This window comes from Canis lupus, chromosome 6 (assembly GCF_011100685.1).
Source record: "Canis lupus familiaris isolate Mischka breed German Shepherd chromosome 6, alternate assembly UU_Cfam_GSD_1.0, whole genome shotgun sequence".
NCBI lineage: Eukaryota > Metazoa > Chordata > Mammalia > Carnivora > Canidae > Canis > Canis lupus.
In genome coordinates, this window is record NC_049227.1 from 41135960 (window position 1) to 41150095 (window position 14136).

Here is a 14136-nt window from a genome sequence, read left to right on the forward strand (position 1 = left end):
TCAGTACATCAGTATCTTTGGGGTACTTGTGCAATTGCTGGGCTGTAGGGTAGCTCTATTTTTAACTCTTTGAGGAACCTCCACACTGTTTTCCAGAGTGGCTGTACCAGTTTGCATCCCCACCAACAGTACAAGAGGGCTCCTCTTTCTCAACCTGGAGTACTTCTGAGTGGATAGTGTAACCTTGTACAGTTCACAGTAAATTGGAATGGATCATCATCCTATGCCAGGACTCACGAAGCATTGCACCAAGCATGGGACATAACGATTTAAATGATGTAACATGAGAGTCAACAACCTGAACATGAAGAAAATTGATGGCTTCTGATATTCAATAATTTCTCATTTGAAACTTGAGATGGGCTGTTAAGGCAAATTATTGAACAAAATCTGGGGAAACTATGCATTTTCTAGAAACCTAGTAAATACAGTTTTCCATCTGACAATATGTTATACAAGATTACTGGCTTGCTGTGGTGAACTTGAGACTAACTCGTTTTGCCAATCAAGAAATAGTTATTGTCTAATTCTGCAAAGAAATGAAAAACTAATATTTATGAGACTGGATATTTTTCCTGGTCTAGTGGGTGAAAGAAGTTAAACTAGTATTCTCTTCACTTCGAACAAAGCATCCCACAATAATCTTCAACTCTGCCCTAATCTTGGTGAATATGCCCCCCCTGCCCCATCTGGCTAGGTTTGAACTGAGAAGAAGAAAGTAAGTTTCTAATCTCATGTGTAGATGTGTCTTCAAAGTTTTCATGGGCTGCCACTAGTGGTGTTCTGTTGTTAAGTGTGTAGGCTGTGATGCTCCAGAGCCTCCTAAGTCCATACTTTTCAGCACATTCTGTGAAGGCAAAGCTGATGGGATTGGTGAGGACTGTAGAGATATACCCAGGTTTTCTGAGTGTACTAATGGCAACACTATGGCCAGAAGATGTCCAGATGGCCTTGTATTTGACCAAAGCCACTCATGCTGTAACAGGCCTTGAACAGAAGAATGAGGCTGAGGGGTGCCTGGCTGGCTCAGTTGGAAGAGTATGCGACTCTTGATCTTGGGGTAGTGAGTTTGAACCCCATATTTGATGTAGTGATTGCTTAAATAAATAAAAACTTAAAAAAAGAGGGGTGGTAGGGGATGAAGCCTTTCTAGAGTTTATTTCAATTCAATAAATACATGAAACATGATGTTGTTTTGCTAATCATTTCTATTATTCTCTTTCTTTTATCATTACCATTTAGAAAGTCATTTTCATGTTGGATACTCCATGAAGAGAATTAAACAGACATGATCCCATTTGTTTTATAGATTTGCACCCTAAAAGAGAATGTGCTCATAGCTAGAAAATACATTTTATTTTATTTTTGTTAAGATTGTATTTATTTATTTGAGAGAGAGAGAGCATGAGCAGGGGGGAGGGGTAGAAGGAGAAGCATACTCCCACTTGCTAAACAGGAAGCCTTATGTGGGATTTGATCTCAGGACCTTGCGATCATGACATGAGCTGAAGGCAGACACTCAACTGACTGAGCCACTCAGGTGCCCTAGAAAATACATTTTAAACAAATAAATTGACAACCCATTTACCTCAAGCCAAAAATAACTTTATCTTTATTTTACTCTATTTCTCAAACTGAACTCATTTTCTGCTGAATCAGTTCTCCCTCAAAACTTCTCAATGAACTCTTCTTCTCCCAGTCACTCATGACTGCTAGCTGATTGATTATATTCTCCACCTTTGCAGGAGGCCTTCCTGGACCCAACTTGACCATTTACAGAGATTAGGTAACTGACTTACTCTCAACCATTTTAATATTGGCTCTAGTCATTAACACTTTAATTTCCTCAATATTATTTCATAAATACTATCCTATGGCTTTTGCACACTCTCCAACTTCTCACTAGAGAACCAGGTAACAATAGAAAAATCTGTACATGTACAGAGAATGCAATGAGCATTCTTTAAGTTACTTTATCCTCATATAAAGAGCCAGTATAGTGAGCTCCACTGCCTTCATCTCCAGGATTGTTGGAAACCCATTTCTCTTGCTACATCATGAATTCACATTAATTTGCCAGTCTTGAAAACTAGTTTCTGGAGTCTTTGTAAGATGAAAGATCTTTATTCTGAGTCTCCAAGAATAACTTTAAAAATTAACTCTTCCCATTATCTCACTAAATCCAGAGATCCTCTAGCCATGCATCTTAATAGTCATACTAGCTATTGGGCACTCTTTTTTTTCTGTATAACTAACTGTACACAACTTTACATGTTAACACAGTTAATTTCCACAATAACCTTATACAAAAGGTATTACTGTCTACATTTTATAAATGAAACTGAAGGTTGGAGAGATTAAGCCACTTGGCCAAGATCAAGTCTCTAGTACATGACAGAGAAGGTGTTCAAACAACTCTTTGATTTCATCTCTGTGACAAGGATTCACCTTTTCTATTTAGGGTTGGGCAGTACCCATGATTCCTGATTTCCAGGGTATTGCTTCTCTACTATTCTCATAAAGAACTTATTCCAGCTTTACCTAAATATGGAATGGTTGTGTTGTTTTCTTTCCACAGATTACCACTGATACACAGGTGATTCAAATCATAAGCAAACACTAGGAGGCGTTCTATCAAGTACAACTTGTTTTTAGCCACTCTGCACCGAGCAAAATGACTAGAAGGAAGAACTCACCACAAAAGAAAGAATCAGAAACAGTATACTCTCCCACAGAGTTAAGAATTTGGATTAAAATTCAATGTCAGAAAGCCAATTCAGAAGCACTATTATAAAGCTACTGGTGGCTCTAGAAAAAAGCATAAAGGATTCAAGAGACTTCATGACTGCAGAATTTAGACCTAATCAGGCCAAAATTAAAAATCAATTAAATGAGATGCAATCCAAACTGGAGGTCCTAACAATGAGGGCTAACGAGGTAAAAGAATGAGTGACTGACATAGAAGACAAGTTGATGGCAAGGAAGGATGAGGAGGAAAAAGAGAAAAACAAAAGATCATGAGGAGAGATTAAGGGAAATAAATGACAGCCTCACAAAGAAAAATCTACATTTAATTGGGGTTCCCGAGGGCGCCGAAAGGGACAAAGGGACAGAGGACCAGAAAGTGTATCTGAACAAATCATAGCTGAGAACTTCCCTAACTTGAGAAGTGAAACAGGCATTCACATCAGGAGATAGAGAGATCCCACCTAAAATCAATAAAAACCCTTCAACACCCTGACATTTAATAGTGAAACTTGCAAATTCCAAAGATAAAGAGAAGATCCTTAAAGCAGCAAAAGACAAAAATCCCTAAACTTTATGGGGAGAAGTATTGGGTTAACAGCAGACCTCTCTCCACAGAGACCTGACAGGCCAGAAAGGGTTGGCAGGATATATTCAGGGTCCTAAATGAGAAGAACATGCAGCCAAGAATATTTTATCCAGGAAGACTCTCATTCACAATAGAAGGAGAGATAAATATAGTCAGGAACTGAAAGAATATGTGACCATCAAACCAGCTTTGCAAGAAATATTAAGGGGGACTCTGTAAAAGAAAGAGGAAATCCAAGGAAACAATCCACAAAACAGGGACTGAATAGGTATTATGATGACACTAAATTCATATCTTTCAATAGTAACTCTGAGCATGAATGGGCTTAAAGATCCCATCAAAAGGTGCAGGGTTTCAGACTGGATAAAAAAGCAAGACCCATCTATTTGCTGTCTACAAGAGACTCATTTTAGATGTAAGGACACCTGCAGCCTGAAAATAAAAGGTTGGAGAACCATTTACCATTCAAATGGTCCTCAAAAGAAAGCAGGGATAGCCATCCTCATATTAGATAAATTAAAGTTTATGCCAAAGACTGTAGTAAGAGATGAAGAGGGACACTATATCATACTTAAAGGATCTATCCAACAAGAGGACCTAACAATCATGAATATTTATGCCCCAAATGCGGGAGTTGCCAAGTATATCAATCAATTAATAACCAAAGTTAAGACATACTTAGATAATAATACTCTTATACTTGGAGACTTGAACACAGCGCTTTCTACAACTGAAAGATATTTTAAGCACAAAATCTCCCAAGAAACAAGGGCTTTAAATGATACACTGGACCAGATGGATTTCACAGATATCTACAGAACTTTACATCCAAACGCAATTGAATACACATTCTTCTCAAGTGCACATGGAACTTTCTCCAGAATAGACCACATGCTGGGTCACAAATCAGGTCTTAGCCTATACCAAAAGATTGGGATCATCCCATGCATATTTTCAGACTATAATGCTTTGAAACTAGAACTCAATCACAAAGAAGAAATTTGGAAGAAATTCAAACACGTGGAGGTTAAAGAGCATCCTGTTAAAAGATGAAAGGGTCAACCAAGAAATTAGAGAAGAATTAAAAAGATTCAAGGAAACTAATGAGAATGAAGATACAACTGTTCAAATCTTTGGGATACAGCAAAAGCAGTCCTGAGAGGGAAATACATCGCAATACAAGCATCCATCCAAAAGCTGGAAAGAACTCAAATACAAAAGCTAATCTTGCACCTAAAGGAGCTAGAGAAGGAACAGCAAATAAAACCTTCACCCAGCACCAGAAGAGAGTTAATAAAGATTCGAGCAGAACTCAATGAAATAGAAACCAGAACAACTGTGGAACAGATCAACAAAACCAGGAGTTGGTTTTTTGAAAGAATTAATAAGATAGGTAAATCATTAGCCAGCCTTATTAAAAACAAAAGAGAAAACACTCAAATTAATAAAAAAAAGGTTGAAAAAGGAGAGATCACCACCAATACACAAAGGAAATACAAACGATTTTTAAAACTTATTATGAACAGCGATATACCAATAAATTAGGTAATCTAGAAGAAATGGACGCATTTCTTTAAAACCACAAACTACCAAAACTGAAACAGGAAGAAATAGAAAACCTAAACAGGCAGATAATAAGGGAGAATATTGAAGCAGTCATCAAAAACCTCCCAAGACACAAAAGTCCAGGGCCAGATGGCTTCCCTGGGGAATTCTATCAAACGTTTATAGAAGAAACCATACCTATTCTACTAAAGCTGTTTGGAAATATAGAAAGAGATGGAATACTTCCAAACTTGTTCTATGTGGCCAGCATCACCTTAATTCCAAAACCAGACAAAGACCCCACCAAAAAGGAGAATTACAGACCAATATCCCTGATGAACATGGATGCAAAAATTCTCAACAAGATACTAGCCAATAGGATCCAACAGTACATTAAGAAAATTATTCACCATGACCAAGTGGGATTTATCCCTGGAATGCAAGGCTGTTTCAACACTCGTAAAGTAATCTTGTGATAGATCATACCTATCACAAAAACAAGAACCATATGATCCTCTTAAGAGATGCAGAGAAAGCATTTGACAAAATACAGCATCCATTCCTGATCAAAACTCTTCAAGTGTAGGTATAGAGGGAACATTCCTCAGCATCTTAAAAGCCATCTATGAAAAGCCCACAGCAAATATCATTCTCAATGGGGAAGCACTGGGAGCCCTTCCCCTAATATGAGGAACACGACAGGGATGTCCACTCTCAGCACTGCTATTCAACATAGTACTAGAAGTCCTAGCCTCAGCAATCAGACAACAAAAGAATAAAAGGCATTCAAATTGGCAAAGAAGAAGTCAAACTCTCCCTCTTTGCAGGTGACATGATACTGTACATAGAAACCCAAAAGACTCCAACCCAAGATTGCTAGAAGTCATCCAGCAATTTGGCAGTGTGGCAGGATACAAAATCAGTGCCCAGAAATCAGTGGCATTTCTACACACGAACAATGAGACTGAAGAAAGAGAAATTAAGGAGTCAATCCCATTTACAATTGCACCCAAAAGCATAAGATACCTAGGAATAAACCTAACCAAAGAGGTGAAGGATCTGTACCCTAAAAACTACAGAACACATCTGAAAGAAATTGAGGAAGACACAAAGAGATGGAAAAATATTCCATGCTCATGGATTGGAAGAATTAATATTGTGAAAATGTCAGTGCTACCCAGGGCAATTTTCACATTTAATGCAATCCTTATCAAAATACCGTGGACTTTTTTCAGAGAGTTGGAACAAATCATCTTAAGATTTATGTGGAATCAGAAAAGACTCCAAATATCAGGGGAATATTGAAAAAGAAAACCAGAGCCTGGGGCATCACAACGCTACATTTCAGGTTGTACTACAAAGCTGTGGTCATCAAGACAGTGTGGTACTGGCACAAAAACAGACACATAGATCAATGGAACAGAATAGAGAATCCAGAAATGGGCCCTCCACTCTATGGTCAACTAATATTCCACAAAGCAGAAAGACTATCCACTGGAAAAAGGACCATCTCTTCAATAAATGGTGCTGGGAAAATTGGACAGCCACATGCAGAAGAATAAAACTAGATCATTCTCTTAAACCACACACAAAGATAAACTCGAAATGGATGAAAGATCTAACTGTGAGATAAGAATCCATCCAAATCCTAGAGGAGAACACGGGCAACACCCTTTTTGAACTTGGCCACTGCAACTTCTTGCAAGATACATCTATGAAGGCAAGGGAAACAAAAGCAAAAATGAATTATTGGGACTTCATCAAGATCAAAAGTTTCTGCACAGCAAAAGAAACAGTCAACAAAACTAAAAGACAACCTACAGAATGGGAGAAGATATTTGCAAATGACATTTCAGATGAAGGGCTAGTATCCAAAATCTAAAAAGAACTGGGGGTTATTCTGTATGTTGGTAAATTGAACACCAATAAAAAAATAAAAAAAAATAAAAAAAAAGAACTTATTAAACTCACCACCTAAGAAACAAACAATCCAATCATGAAATGGGCAAAAGACATGAACAGAAATTTCACAGAGGAAGACAGACATGGCTCACAAGCACATGAGAAAATGCTCTGCATCACTGGCCATCAGGGAAATACAAATCGGAACCACAATGAGATACCACCTCACACCAGTGAGAATGGTGAACATTAACAAGACAGGAAACAACAAATGTTGGAGAGGATGTGGAGAAAGGGAACCCTGTTGCACTGTTGGTGGGAATGTGAACTGGTGCAGCCACTCTTGAAAACTGTGTTAAGGTTCCTCAAAGAGTTAAAAATAGAGCTACCCTAGAACCCAGCAATTGCACTGCTGGGGATTTACCCCAAAGATACAGATGCAGTGAAACACTGGGACACCTGCACCCCAATGTTTTTTTTTAATTTTATTTATTTATGATAGTCACACAGAGAGAGAGAGAGAGAGGCAGAGACACAGGCAGAGGGAGAAGCAGGCTCCATGCACCGGGAGCCTGACGTGGGATTCGATCCGGGGTCTCCAGGATCGCGCCCTGGGCCAAAGGCAGGCGCCAAACCACTGCGCCACCCATTGATCCCCCACCCCAATGTTTATAGCAGCAATGTCCACAATAGCCAAACTGTGGAAGGAGCTTCCGTGTCCATCGAAAGATGAATGGATAAAGAATATGTGGTTTATGTATACATTGGAATATTACTCAGCCATTAGAAACGACGAATACCCACCATTTGCTTCAACCTGGATGGAACTGGAGGGTATTATGCTGAGTGAAGTAAGTCAATCAGAGAAGGACAAACATTATATGGTCTCATTCATTTGGGGAATATAAAAAATAGTGAAAGGGAACAACGGAGAGATAATGAGTGGGAAATATCTATGAGGGTGACGGAACATGAGAGACTCCTAACTCTGGGAAACAAACAAGGGGTAGTGGAAGGGGAGGTCAGCGGGTGTTTGGGGTGACTGGGTGACAGGCGCTGAGGGGGGCACTTGATGGGATGAGCATTAGGTGTTATCGTATATATTGGCAAATTGAACTCGAATAAAAAAAAAGTGTCAGTCGCCCAACCGACTGTTCACTCAGTGGCTCTGATCTGTCTTTATTTTAAGATGTGACATTTTGTTAATAGTATTTTTTGTATTAATTTTTACTTTTAAAAATTATATTAAATGTTGTTTCTCTTGCAAATAAATAAATAAATAAATAAAAGTTTTGCCAAAAGCCACCAGAACCAGACACCCCATCAACATTTAAGAAACAATTAAAAATTCCGGAACATAGGAAAAAGCTTCCCAATTCATTTACATTTCACTCAAACCTGATAAAGATAAAGAGTCAGCAAATATTTGTTGACTATCTATTATATCCCTGGTAATTCTGGGTCCTGAGGATCAGGGAGGGGCAAATAAAATACCTAAATTTTTTCTTCTTTGTGGCTCTCATAATCCCTCAGAAATAAATCATGTTCCTGGGTGGGAAAATTCAACATTGTCAATTTTCACAGATCAATATCTTAATGTTCTAATTTAAAATCTCAAAGGGTATATGTGTGTTTATTTGATAAATTGATTATAAGTTTCATCAAGAAAAATACATCAATGAAAGCGATCAAGAAAATATTTCTTAAAAAAAGAAAAGTAATAAAGACATCTCCATGAGATATCAAAAATGTTATATAAAGGATTTTTGTATTAGTGAGAAATAATAGGAAGTTCAGAAATACTTTTGTATTTATTGAAATTTATTTGATATTTTTCCTTTCAAGCTACTGGTTTCCCTTAAATGGTGCACTATTTTGCTTTTTCCCATATATCAGTGGGTATGCATGATTCAGTACCTGTACAGTCAGAGTTTTGGGGTCTTCAGGTAGTGATGGAAGTAGGAGGTAGATGGTAAGCTGAATGTTTCACTCTCAGGAGATCAGAAAGATTTTCAGACCAATTTTCAGGATACTCTAAAATGGAAAGAAAAATAAAGGTTTTCTCTTGAGGGAATCAAACAGTGGCAAGTAGTAAGGTATGAGAATTTGGGGGATCCTCGAGATTAATTTTTATATAATTGTTGTAAAACTCTCTTAATTTTCCAGAGAGATCTTGAGCTGGGTTACTTGCCCTTCTGTATGCCAATGCATCTCTTTACCTATCAAAGGAGAATGAATGTTGGGGAGTAATTTAGATAATGGAGGCTCTATAGATATGATGTATAGGCAGGTGACTCCTAACCTGAGTTGTAAGTATGTACACAGTGGATGGTAAAGCATCTGGGTGGAGTCAAGTCAGCAAACTGAGGAAGTGAAGCTAATCAGGACCTCTACCAACAAGATGGGTCTGAGGCAGGAATCAGGTCCAGAAAAAGGAAAACAGTAAAACTGGATTTATTGAGCACTCTCCATGTGCCAGGCACATGTCCCTGGAAAGCACTGGGTATGTTGACAAAATGTGGAAACTCTACTAAAAAAAAGTTTAGTTGAGTGGATCGGATGCTAGGGAGGCTGTGTAGGCAAGCAACCCAATTTGGGCTGTTGCCCCTGCTGAGTAATTCTATGGTACTCGGCAACATTTCGATTTCCCCCACTAGTCTCTGAGTTCCTGAAGAGTAGGGATGGTGTCTCAATTTTTGAATCCCAGTATTTAACATAATACCCTCACACAGTGGGCATTCAAAAACTGCATGTCAGTGTGGACACCAGCTTCCAAAATGGCCTTCAGTGATTCTTGCCTGCTGGTTCTTTCCCATACTAAGACTAGCTTATCTAAGTACTAGAATACTGTGGATATATTGCTCCTCTTGGGATCATGCTCTTCCTTGGATCACTTACCCTGGGAGAAATAGCTGCCACTCTAGGAGCCCTAAAGAGAGGTCCACAGAGAGATACTGAGACCTCCTGCCAACAGCCAGCACCAGCTTGCCAGCCGTGTGAGTGAATCAACTTCAAAATGGCTCCTCTGGATTTAGTCAAGCCTTCAATGACTATTCCAGCCAATATCTTGACTGCAACCTGAAGTTCTTATGACAGAATCCAATCCAGAACCACTCAGCCAAGCTGCTCCTGAATTACAGAAACCATATGAAATAATAAATATTTCTTATTGTTTTAATAGCTACGTTTTAGGATAAAACCAACTAACTTTTATCAAGCACCTACTCTGTGTCAAATTCTAGGGATCCAAAGATAAATTTTGCTCTGGGCATATGAGTCACCTTCTTCCAGAGAAGGCTGAAAGGAAGTGAGATGCACTGAGCCAAATTCTTGGCTCAGCCTAAGGATCTGCTTTCAGGCCAAACTGGCAGCGGTCCCTACACCTGTGTCCACTCTTATCTGCCTGGCTGGCTTAATTCCAGTTCTAAGGGAGCACAGCTGTTGGCAGTGGCAAATATATGGCTCGGGGTCATCAAGGTGTGAAAAAAAAAAAAAAAAAAAGCACTGACACCTGCATCAAGGTGAGGAAAAATAAGCCTTGACACCTGGGTAGTACTGACCACCCTCTTCACCAACATACTTCGCCCTCCCCTGATCTGTTTTTCATAGAGAGTCAGACTCTACCAAAATTAGGTCACGATGTTCCTTACACCTATTGCCACTACCCCTTCCAGAATGAGGAGAAGGGGGCATAGGTACAAGGTCCACATTTCTCTGGTAGTAATTGCCCTCTCCTTATCCTTGCTCTGGGATGTAATAAGAGAAGGCATTTAGCAGCTGCAGCATCCTATGGCTGCCCTGTCTTTCCCCTCCAGAGCTGTGGCAATAAAAGCAGAAGGGGACCCGGGAAGAAGTTGAGCAGGGCTAACTGTGCTCTTTCATGAACTGGATTCCTCCCAGGACCTTTGCTACTGGCCTTGAGTGTAGGGCCCAGTCCTGCAGAAGGAAAACTACATTCTTCAATTAAATGCTCCGGTATCTCAACTCAGCTCCTTGTATGCTTTTTCTGGTGCTGGCTTGGTACCATGATTTCCAGCACAGTGCTCTTCATTCTCTCTGTGGGTTTCCACATCCCTAAGGGAACTTGGCCTCAGTGCTGAGTTAATGCTTTCAATTATAAGCAGTTGTGTCAGATTAGCCAGGTCTTCTGCTGAAGGGGTTCTGCTGGCTTTCTCTCCACAGTGGGGGTTGGTGCTTGTTCTCATGAATCTGGGATGGGTGGAGATATGAACATGAAAGCCTTGAGGACCTGTGGTCATAAGATGGCAGCTATGCTGCTCCCACAGTGATAAAGAGGTCTTCTCTTCTACAGGGCTGGGCCAGGAAGCTGACTGTGACCAAGGTTGGTGTGGAGGCATAATGGGAAGATGCCGCTCTGGGTCTCCTACTCTTTTCACCCTTCTTCCTTCCCACAGGTGGGGAGGGGAGCTCTCCGGAAATGGGGTGGTAGGCATCTGTTTCCATGAGGCTACTACATGGAGTCTCTCCCACCACATGCCCTGGGCTCTGGGCAGAGGAACTAGAAGTCTAGCCTTCAGACTGATATAATGGAGCCCTAGGAAAGTCCCCAATATATCCAAAGGCCTTGAGCCTTCAAAACTCTGGAAGTCTCCTGGGTGGCAGGAGGTCCCAATATTGGAGCCTGTCTGGTGACTTCCTGTTTTTGTATTTCTTTTTTTCTTTCTTTTCTTTTTGCAGGTGTGGCTGTTCTGCTGCAAGGACATGTGAGTCAAGAATAACACCACCTCCCTCTTCCTGAAACTCACTCATTTTCCTCTCCTTTCTTCCAATTCTGCACTCCCTTCTTCCATAATGAAGTCAGGACTAGAACCGCAAGCCACCAGCCACTTTGCTGGATTCCAGAATGTCAAAACTGAGAGACAACAGAGCTCATCAAATCCAAAATGCCTCACTTGATAGATGAGAAAACTAAAGCAAAGAGAGGGGAAGTGACTTGTCCTTCATTACTCAGCATCAGGATTTATCCATATGTTCTGATGCCAACATCAGTGCAGTCTCAATTACTAGCAGCCTATATTGGTCTTTGTGTTGTCTTTTCACCTCTCAAACTTCACCCACTTTGTGGTACCTAGGCATTGGGCTATGGGTGTGAGACAAGACTAAGGTCCAGACTGGGGGACTCAGAAGAGGAGAGTAAGGACAGCATGAGCTTTGGAGTGAGACTGTCTGGAAACAGTACATGTACAATAAAGATTTGGGGAAAGAATGGATTATTGAACTGGTAATAATCTTAATCTTTCAGTTTTGAGAAATTTTTCTGAGGCTCATCTAAAAATGAGGACAATATTTCTCTCATAGAACCATTGCAGGAATTAACATTTAAGCAAAACAATGTGTATAAATCCTCTAAACAAAGCACCAATCCCATCATATGCCTCTACAAAAGGTAGTTGTTTTACTGATAATGAACTTGAACAGCATGTGAAGTATTCATACAAGGAGTGCTATTATCCTGGTTACTTGCTTCTGTGATGACAATTTTATTTTATGTGTTGGTACTAATTGATTTTTAAAGCTTTCTGAGTCATAAAAGGTGCTCAGATTCTGCTGAAAAAAGTATCATGAATGTTTAATAAGTTCTCCCACAGGCATAGGAAAGGAGCATAGCAGTATCTACTGGGGACCAGGCTAACTTGAAGGTAGCCCTTCCCCCTTGCAGAAGTCATCAGTAAGCGAGACCAACAGTGGAGCTTTACACTACAGTGACAGATGCTTTCTCCTTACAGACCCAGCCTATAGGCCAGTGTCTTACTTTAACAATGGGCCCTTGTATCAACAGAACCAACCAAGTTCTTCCCCACAGATGCAGGCTCACATCTGTACACATACCTAGTATGTGCCCTCACTGGCATAAATGACAAGACTGTTCCCTAGGAATGGAATAATGTTAATGTCCTGTATCCTGAGTTCTGAGCCTGGAAAGAACAGCCTGTGGAATTGAATCCACAGTGAGTGGGAGAGGAGGAATAATAGAGAGCCCAAGTTCAGTCTGTAATTCATTCTCAAATATCATAAGATTCTGGCAGACAAAACCCTTTGCAGATAGTTTCTTCCTGAAAAGGAGACATAGTGTCTGACACACATGGTAAACTATGGTGTAAACACTACATTAGCAGATGGGGGAGGGGTACTTGCCACGTGGGATTTTATTTTTATTTTTATTTTTTTAAAGATTTTATTTATTTATTCATGAGAGACACAGAGAGAGAGGCAGAGACACAGGCAGGGGGAGAAGCAGGTTCCATGCAGGGAGTCCGATGTGGGACTCGATCCTCCTACCGGGATCACGCCCTGAGCCTAAGGCAGATGCTCAACCCAGGCATCCCGCCATATGGAACTTTAAAGGTCATACTTAGGCCCTGCCCATTTTGAGTCAAGAATGAGGAGAGAATGGTTACTTTCCACAATGTCTGCATCCTGCAGGCTCACAAAAATCTCACTTGAATGTTCCCCTTTGTTTTTTTCTGCATCAAAGGAGATCTAGTTGACTTGCTGGCCATTGGTAGCTGGAACTTTGGCCCTTGGAAATAAGAGTCTTTCCACGGCTAGGGCATGAGGGTGAAGGCAAGAGAAAGAGTCCTTCAGGCTGGGTGGAAAATAATGGTGCCAGAGGAGACCTGGAAATGGATATTGCAGAGGGGAAAGAAGCTGGTGTCTCAGAGAAACTGACATCTGCTGGTGGGAAGGGCTGGTGGCGGCAGCAGATGTAGAGAAATAGCAACAGAAAATGGAGAGTGGGCCGTCAAAACACTCAAAGGATCATAGAAAACAAGGAATAGGGGAGAAGGGGCTTGGTGATGGAGAAGCACCCAGGCCGATAAGAATGCAGAGCCCTAGGCTTGTCTTCTGGGAAACAATCAGAAAGGATTGGGGGTCTCACAGGCATTTAGGCTTGGAGTTGGACAAAGAGGATTATAAGATTAGATCTGACTTGCTTATAGAGTTGCCCGAGTCAGTGGTAAGTCACTATTTAATTATGAAAATGGTACATTTCCACAATTGTTTTTAAAATTAGATAGCACAAAGTAATTTGACATACAAAATAACTTACCCCTGTTTCTTTCTTCTTCTCTTCCCAGGTTCTCCAGAGATAACCATCCTGGAAGTGCAGTGTTAGAATGAATTGCAGTGACTGCTTTTCTTCTTGTTCTAACAGCTAAGTAAACTTTCTGGAAGTTACCTATCAGCTAGCAAGCTAATTCTCACCTATAGTATTTCATCCAAATTTTTCTGCCTAAAGTATCCACTCCACCAATATATCTTTTCCTTATCTTGCCCACAAATCACTTAAATAAAAAATCTGGATATGTTAATCCCCCCAAACTCCAACATCT

At 40.3% G+C, this 14136-nt stretch overlaps 1 long non-coding RNA gene across 1 annotated transcript; it reads right to left on the reverse strand.

The window, feature by feature from the left end:
• Positions 1 to 1402: 1402 nt before the first annotated feature.
• LOC119872232 lies at positions 1403 to 13934 on the reverse strand. The gene is made up of 3 exons (XR_005360392.1): positions 13854 to 13934; positions 8699 to 8815; positions 1403 to 1545 (listed from the first exon to the last, which is right to left on the reverse strand). It is a non-coding gene; the product is annotated as an uncharacterized LOC119872232 (long non-coding RNA).
• Positions 13935 to 14136: the final 202 nt, after the last annotated feature.